At 43.2% G+C, this 8655-nt stretch overlaps 1 pseudogene; it reads right to left on the bottom strand.

The window, feature by feature from the left end:
- Positions 1 to 1101: 1101 nt before the first annotated feature.
- On the bottom strand, positions 1102 to 8164 carry LOC125750206 (G-protein coupled receptor family C group 5 member B-like; annotated as a pseudogene).
- Between the last annotated feature and the right edge of the window lie 491 nt (positions 8165 to 8655).

The following is an 8655-nucleotide window of genomic DNA, read 5'->3' as shown; positions in this document are numbered from 1 at the left end:
TTTGTTGTGTTTGGAATTGCCAGATTAGATAACAGAAAGGTTGTGACTTTCTTTCACGTGCAGAGTAAGAGAAACATGAATAACAACCGAATGTGTATTGATTGAAAAAAGATTTTCAAAAAGGCAATGTCTTTAAAGTAACCAGGCACTGGTTGGAGGATGATTCTCTCTGCAACCTTTTATTGAACATACCGCATAGGTTTGCAAACCATACAAAAAAATCCACTATTTAGTCTCTCTTCAACCAATCAAACATCAAAACTCATTCAGCAACTTCTACTAAAATAATCTTGCATAATTTAAGGAGATTCACCTTCTATAGACAGCATTGTTTAGCTTGGGGCATTTGGATCTTTGTCCTACGCAAGGATGGCTTTTTATAACAACATTTACATAAAATATGCTCAGGTGGGGCTCGATGGGCAGCACAATTGCTTCATGCCTTCAGGGTTGGAGATTCTTCCGGCATTGCACAGGTCTCCTCTAGGCATTCTCCCCCCAGACGAAAGACATGTCATTAGGCTAAATGATATCTCCATATTACCTGTAATTGCTATGCAGGTGTGTGTACGTGTCCTGAAATTAACTGGAAATCCTCTCCAAGGTGCAGCCTTGCCTAGTTCCCAAGGATGATTGGGAAAGGCACCAGGTTCTAGACTATGGGCTGACGCAAGCAAATTAGGAAGATGGATGGATATATTTAATTCATTTTCACCTCAGTATTTCTGTAGTACTTTGAAGGAACAACATTACCATGATTAGGGTTCGTCAATCATACCAACAAGTTAGTTTTGTGAAAAATGTGACAGCAGTGAGTGAGGTTTAAACGTGTCCAGGGTACCTAGACAGCGAACAAAGCAAGCAAACAAAAGTTTGTACATCGTAAAATATTGACTATATATTAAAACAAGATGAAATGGGGAAAAAGCTCATGTGATCAATTATTTAGGGACACACATTATGAAAGTGGAATTTTCAATAATCAGTATTTTATTAAATAAAATACCATGATACTGAAGAAACGATGTCTCTATCATATATTTATTTTTGTTTTTATACAACTCTGGCAACACGTACATTGAAAGACGTGATTCAGTGGCGAAAGGACATTAGAAGATAAAATCCTGAACCTTCTTCATCTCTGCAGGAAAAGTACAATTAAAAATAATAAAAGAAAAAATTCCACTAAAAAATGAATACAGTAATAATCTTCAGTCTGGTGGGTCCAATGTAGTCATATTCAGGCTTTGAACTTGCAAACTGCAGATGGCCTCACTGTGACCATACAGGAAAAGACGCAGTCTATGTACATACAGCTGATATGAAAGCCTCCATGTACAATATCAGTGAAAATAATAATTCTTAGAGACGTATGCAAATTCCATGCAAAAAAGCATTTTCTCAAATAAACCGGGCATGACATTTTAAGTATTAATGCACTCTCATCTAAACAAATTTTGAAATGGTAGCTGAGCTAAATATGAAAGCTGAAGGAAGCATTTATCAATATCATGAACTTTAAACAAAAAAAAAAGCACAAAAACTCCCAAAGGTTAAATATGACAATATAATGCAAATCTGCCAAAATGAGTATCAGATATATGTTCTGAAAGGTCAGTATGTTCTTCATTGGTGCCGATTCACTGTCCAGGGAAGGAGAACTCCTTCCTAATCCCATTTAATATAATTCTTAATAAGGCTGAATGCCTCCAGGCTGTTTGGGGATAGACAGCATGCATCACTCATTCAGGCTCATTTGTAAGTCCACTGTCCACATCTTGCAGCACTGCCATTACAGTTTCAAAGGTGTTTAGGAAACACCTGACACTTTAGATTCAGCGGCAAAACAAAAGGTCTCAGTGATTTCAGCTGCTCGACTTCACATAAACACACTCAGCGTGCAGTCTAGTGGTTTATAGTGAACAGTTTCTGTGGAACAGAAGAGAAGAACGGGAGTGGAATGGATGGCATGGTGGCTACTTGGTATCAATGAGTCACGGTGAACGATCCAAAAACAAATCTGTATTTTCAGTTCAGCGTTTGGGTTGCCTCAGTGTGTGTGTGTGTGTGAGGTGCTGATTGAGGACCCTCACTCACTGCATTTATGATCATGATCTCAGTGGCCTGGTCATCGTGCTACAGCAGGCAGCGCTGGACCCTGTTCATATGCTGCCATTCTGCTGACTTCCAGGCGGAGCTGTACATGTGGGAGAGAGGAAATCGTGAGGGCTATGCTCCCTCTCAAACACTCAGAGTAGGTCAAAGCGATATATAACAAGTGCCGTACCTGAGGTGCTGTGAGGGACTGACAAGCCCTGGGACACGGTTACATGGGACAGAGGAATGCCGTCCTCAATGATGGCCTCCCTCATGCGGAGTGGGCACTGCATGGTGGCGTGGGCTTCGGGAACAGCGTGCAGTAGAAGCAGCAAATAGGACTGTATGACCAGCACCACCGCCTGTGGCCGGTCATCCCAGATGGAGGGCAGGCCAAGCTTCGTGCTCCCATATAGAAAATATGTGAGCCAGGTGGCCCACAACAGTGCGGAGGCCAGGCAGGTGAGGAGTAGCCACGCAGCACTGCGTCTCAACTGTGGCTGCCCTCTGCACAGACCATAGGCCGCACCCCCCAGCGCCATTAGGAGCAGACTAAGCATGTAGGTACAAGCCACTGCCAGGTCCAGTGGCTTGTACTGGCAGGCCTCCTGGGGCACCTCAGTCAGCAAAATCCACTCTGGTTGCAGCACGGCCAAGGCCACAGCTAGCCCCACCAAGGCATCACCACTGGCGCTATGATCACCCAGTGCCAATCGGTACAGCCATACACACTGGGCCACCAGGCATGCAAAACACAAAGAGGACAGCACTCCCCAGAAGGCACGCCTGACAATGCAGAGGGGTTCATTGCGCTCGATAAGGAACCCAAAGCTAAGGCCGCAGAGCCCGACGATGGCAGCAAGGAGCAGGAGCAGTGGCGCCACATTCCTGTGATTCCCCGTGATCTGTCGCAAGCAGCAAAGCAGCACCAGCGCCAGAATTATCGAGGCCAGGGCAGCCCCGCCAGCTGCCGTGGCCACCGCCACGCCCCACACTGCGTCCAAGTCACAAAGGGCCGTGTAAGGCCTCTTTATAAGGGAGCCGCAGCCACGAGGAGAAGTCCATCGCAAAGCTGCTTCGTCGAAATCATGCTTTCATATGTTTGTTTTGAAAAACTCACGTGTTACTTTAAGAAAAAAATCCTCGCATGTATCGGTTTTCATTAAATTATTTATACGTAATTTCTTTGTCAGTGTAGTTACACAGAATCCCAGAATTCACAGCTGAAATGAACATCCTGCGTGAAGTTGACCCCCGATATGTTTCAGATTTCAACCAAACCGCCGTTAAGTTAGCTCCCCATATGTTTCCGAACCGGTCTCTCGCCGTTTAAAAATTGACTGTATTGTTATTTTTTTGAGTTATATGTAAGCCAGGTTACAAATATTATAAATAGTAAAATAAATAATTAAATGAACAATTAACTATGAGATAAGACACAAAACAAAGATTTGTGAGATCGTCTAATTTCCACGTTAAAACGTTTACTTGTAAGAAATGTTACGATTTTGGCGTAGCCCTCCTACAGCGTGGCCCTCCTCGCGCACGCGCAGTAATGTAGTGCATAAGAAAGAGGAACTAACGGCAGCCGATTAGAGAAGCAGTAGAGATGCGAAGTTAGAAGTATTTTCTAGTTTTGGTGAATTTCGGATCTTTTCCCCATCAAATCAGTGTTACAGATTGTTGATCCGGTAGCGACCTTAACCAGAGGTAAGTTTGTTGTGTTTTTAAAGAGTTCGACAGAAGTATTTTGTACGAGTAAACGGTTTAACTGAAGTTCGTTTTCGAACGGAAGATGTTGAAGACCTAATTCAAAGTAAATGGGTTATTTTTCGGCTTTACTTGACAACTGAATGTATAAAGTCTGCTTGTTTTTTATTTTATGTCTTCTATGTTACTTTTAATGTGTACTGAGGCTAACGTATAGTGGGAAAATGAGGTAGCCATTTTGAATTCCCTGTGAAATAGAAACTTCATTTTTCTTTTTCAGCTGTTAAGATTGAAGTACTTTTGACTAAAAAATGTAATGTTTATGGCCTGTTGTGTGGGCCAGGTTTTAATTCTACCCGGGAGAGTTTCCCGGGCATCGAGGGTTAACGACGGAAGTTTCATTAGCTTGTGTGCATGTGTGAGGAGACGCGCGTGAACGACGACATCGGACGGCGAGGTTTGCCCAAGGATTTCGCGCTTTAAGAGGCTGAGACAACGTCACAACCGGCTCGAAGGGACAAGGTTTGAACTTTATTTTTCCTACTGGAAGACTATCTCACTGATATTGTGGTAGGATTGTGCAATTACCTCTCATTGATTAAATGAATGAAGAGTGAACGGAACGTTGAACTAAATCGTATTATAAAGACATCCTATGTGATGTACTGTTCATTATTGAATTCCTTTGCCATGTTCATATGGTTTGAGTTGAATAGTATATTTTTAGCTGCATTCTAAAAGAACCCTGATTTAAAAGGTCAGTACATTCAAGAAAGGCGCTATAGTAAGAGTTGCAGACTCTTTCAGATTGAGTTACTGAAGGGAAGAAGGTAAATAGTTTAATGAATCTAATTATCAATCCAAGAGTAAGTATACAGACCGGTCTTAGGAAAAAAAAGAGATATCTAGTTGACAAAACTAATTAAAACTGGGATAGTAATTATCCTGGATCTAAATAAGGAAGGGAAAGAGGGGAAGATGAGTCAAATTGATTTTGCTACTGTTGTGTGTGTATGTGTAATTGTGTGGTATTGTATGTGTAATTTCAGTAAAATTTCCAGCTATAAACCCAAGGTTTTATCTCTGGTGTACTTATCCATTGTTTAAGCTATTCAAACAACTCCTTCCGAACCTAGAACTGTCCCAGTAGCTTATATTCTCTGTTTCTCAGTGACACGAGCGTTACATATACCTCTTGGTTTATGCCTTTACATGATCGCCGTATAGAGCTCAGACTCATGTTTCTCATGTTAGCTGAAGGTGGAGCGTTTAATGACTCTGCGACAAAGCTGGACATGTAAATGCTAACAGGTTTGCGTTAGCTTTGCGAAGTCACACAGTATACAGTTATCTTTACTGTTGTTTTATGATTATATTTCATTTGAAATTCATTATTTGTTAGCTAATATCGCAAGTAAATTCGCATGGAGTTGTGCTTCTTTTAAATAAATGTAATAAGCGGACCAGAAGCTCAGCGTTAATTTTCATTGATTTGCATAACTTTGTATAGCCTTAACGGCAAATGTTTAACGGCAAGTTTAAAGAAGGAACAAACGGATGTATAGATTTATATTTTATTTATCTCTCTTTAGTTGTCATGTGTGCCATTGATGGTGACAATGACGAAGGTGATCCTGCTTAAGAATAAACCATCAGTTAGTTAAACCCAAAGAACTCTTGTGCTCCTGTCTTACTTTAGGGAGCCACAGCGTTAGTCCAGGAGCATCTGCTGGCCGAATGTTCGTTTCTACGATCTGATTCGCCTGGCCTGGATGGTGGATCGTGAGTAACAAAAACTGACAATGACACACGCACGTTTTTTTTTTCGTGTTTCACCCAGAATACTGGCGACTTGGAGGAGCATTTCAGTGGTTGCTGTATTGCCCACAGCTCAGAGTTGCCGACTAGGTACCAGGGCCACAACGGCACGCTAATTCTCTTTTCTTTTCTCTCTCCTTCTTGCTGTTTAACTGTGTTGTGATTGTCTTTATACCCTCATACCTCTTAATTTGCTTGCTCCCACTATTACACAGCTGGAATATCTGATAGTGGGTTGTTAGGGGTTTAGCCTGCTAGGTTAATATTTGTACGGTAGGCTGCAGCCAGATAGTTTTTGAATTTTCATTCCCCACTTTCTTTGATCTTTATTATCGTTGTTATTGCTGATTATTAAGTAATACGGTGTTTACAGCTTTTTTTGGGGGGGGGGGCAGGCGAACACCGACAGGATTCACGGTGTTCTTGTGTTTCTTTCAATGACAGTAGTCATAAAAACAGACATTTTTGTCTGCTTTTTAGGTGGTTGACGCATGCTCTCTGTCCGCTGGTGGGAGTGCGCTCACCTGTGTGCGCGCGCATGTGTCTGTGCACGCGCAAGAGGGCGGAACTCTGCCATGCAGATACAGCGAGCATAGGAGAATTGTACACGTGCGACCGTGTAGAGACAAAATGACAAGCTTTTGTGTAAATAAGATAACATAAGGCTATTTAGTTTAATAAAAGGACAATGTATAGATCTGTTCTATAGGAAAGGTAACTTTAAATGACTTCTGTTGTGATCTGGCACTATATAGAAAATACAATTAAATAAAATTAACTTGGCCTTCCAGGGGGGTGGGAGGTGCCCCCCTAATGTAATGGTAGGGGAAACACTGTAATATATACTTATATTTCATTATACCCCTGGTGTATTGACAGCTTGTTTCACACAAAGCATAATATCTAAAACTTCTGCCTTTTAAATTGGTGTATATTGGTAAGGTACACTTAAGGACCAACACCCAACTAACACCGAACCAAATACAACAGTGGAAACACAAGGTGGTCAGATGCTAAACTGTAAGGTACACACATGGTGGGAGATTTATTCAAGCTAAGTACATGCGAGGATCGGTTTCATAAATTTTAATCAGGTGTATAAACATGGTAGCAGTGCAGTTAACTGTAATCATAAACAAGTAATCAAATGAGAAACAGGATTGGGCAGAGGTAATTGGTAAATATTAAACACATTTACTGTCTATATTGCGTGTGAGACCACGCCAACATCTGTTAATTGTTTTACAAAGTTTTTATTGTTATAAAATCCCCAAAACGGTCCTCTAGGCTGGGCTAAGCAGCTTAGGAAGATGGTTGGATGGATTTATTTAATTAATTTTCACCTCAGTATTTCTGTACTACTTTGAAGGAACAACACTTCCATGATTGTCTTTAGTAAATTATAACAAGCTTCTTTGGTTAAACATGTGACAGGTCATCGTGCTACAGCAGGCAGCGCTGGACCCTGTTCATACGCTGCCATTATGCTGACTTCCAGACGGAGCTGTACATGTGGGAGAGAGGAAATCGTGAGGGCTATGCTCTCTCTCAAACACTCAGAGTAGGTCAAAGCGATATATAACAAGTGCCTTACCTGAGGTGCTGTGAGGGACTGACAAGCCCTGGGACACGGTTACATGGGACAGGGGAATGCCATCCTCAATGCTGGCCTCCCTCATGCGGAGTGGGGACTGCAAGGTGACGTGGGCTTTGGGAACGGTGTGTAGTAGAAGCAGCAACCAGGACTGTACCACCAGCACCACCGCCTGTGCCCGGTCATCCCAGATGGAGGGCAGGCCAAGCTACTTGCTCCCACACAAGAAAAAGGTGAGCCAGGCGCCCCGCAGCAGGGCGGAGGCCAGGCAGGTGAGGAGTAGCCACACAGCACTGCGTCTCAACTGTGGCTGCCCTCTGCACAGACCATAGGCCACACCCCCAGCACTATTAGGAGCAGGCCCAGCATGTAGGTACAAGCCACTGCCAGCTCCAGTGGCTTGTACTGGCAGGCCTCCTGGCCCTGGGGCACCTCAGTCAGCAAAATCCACTCTGGATTTAGTACGGCCAAGGCCACCGCTAGCCCCACCAAGGCACCACCACTGGCGCTATGAGCACCCAGTGCCAATCGGTACAGTCGCACTCACTGAGCCACCAGACATGCAAAACAGAGAGAGAATAGCACTCCCCAGAAGGCACGCCTGACGATGCAGAGGGGTTCATTGCGCTCGATAAGGAACCCAAAGCTAAGGCCGTAGAGCCCGACGATGGCAGCAAGGAGCAGGAACAGTGGCGCCACCTTGCTGTGATTCTCTGTGATCTGTCGCAGGCGGCACAGCACCAGCGCCAGAATCATCGAGGCCAGGGCCGCACCGCCAGCTGCCGTGGCCACCGCCACGCCCCACACTGCGTCCAAGTCACAAAGGGCCGTGTAAGGCCTCTTTATAAGGGAGCCGCAGCCACGAGGAGAAGTCTCTTCCATCGCAAAGGTGCTCCCGACCAGGGAGATGATTAGGACAATCGGAAATTCAGAAAGGAATACCATCACTAACAAAGAGAGAGAACATAATCATTTTACAGGTTGAAGAAGTACTGCTGTGCAAGACATCACATGTTGGAGTGCATAAGACTATTCTTTTGCGGTTTATGCATATGTTTTTATTTCCACAATTTAGAATTATTATAATAAGTGATCCACTTGAACTGAAGAACTCCTAGCAGATTATTTGAGACCTGTTATATAAATGAAGTTCACATTTGGGCATTACCTTTGTGTGTGTCTCTGCGCCACCAGCTCTTCAAACAAGATGTGCTCATAAATCAGCTGTTTTATATAGCTCTGTGTTGATACGTCATTACTTTTACATTCTAGAACGCGGAACGTTTTAAACGTCATGCTTTCATGTTTGTTTTGAAAAACTCACGTGTTACTTTAAGAAAAAAATCCTCGCATGTATCGGTTTTCATTAAATTATTTATATGTAATTTCTTTGTCAGTGTAGTTACACAGAATCCCAGAATTCACAGCTGAAATGA

The sequence above is a fragment of the Brienomyrus brachyistius genome, chromosome 1 (assembly GCF_023856365.1).
Source record: "Brienomyrus brachyistius isolate T26 chromosome 1, BBRACH_0.4, whole genome shotgun sequence".
In the NCBI taxonomy this organism is placed as follows: domain Eukaryota; kingdom Metazoa; phylum Chordata; class Actinopteri; order Osteoglossiformes; family Mormyridae; genus Brienomyrus; species Brienomyrus brachyistius.
This window is presented reverse-complemented; position numbering and strand designations above follow the sequence as displayed.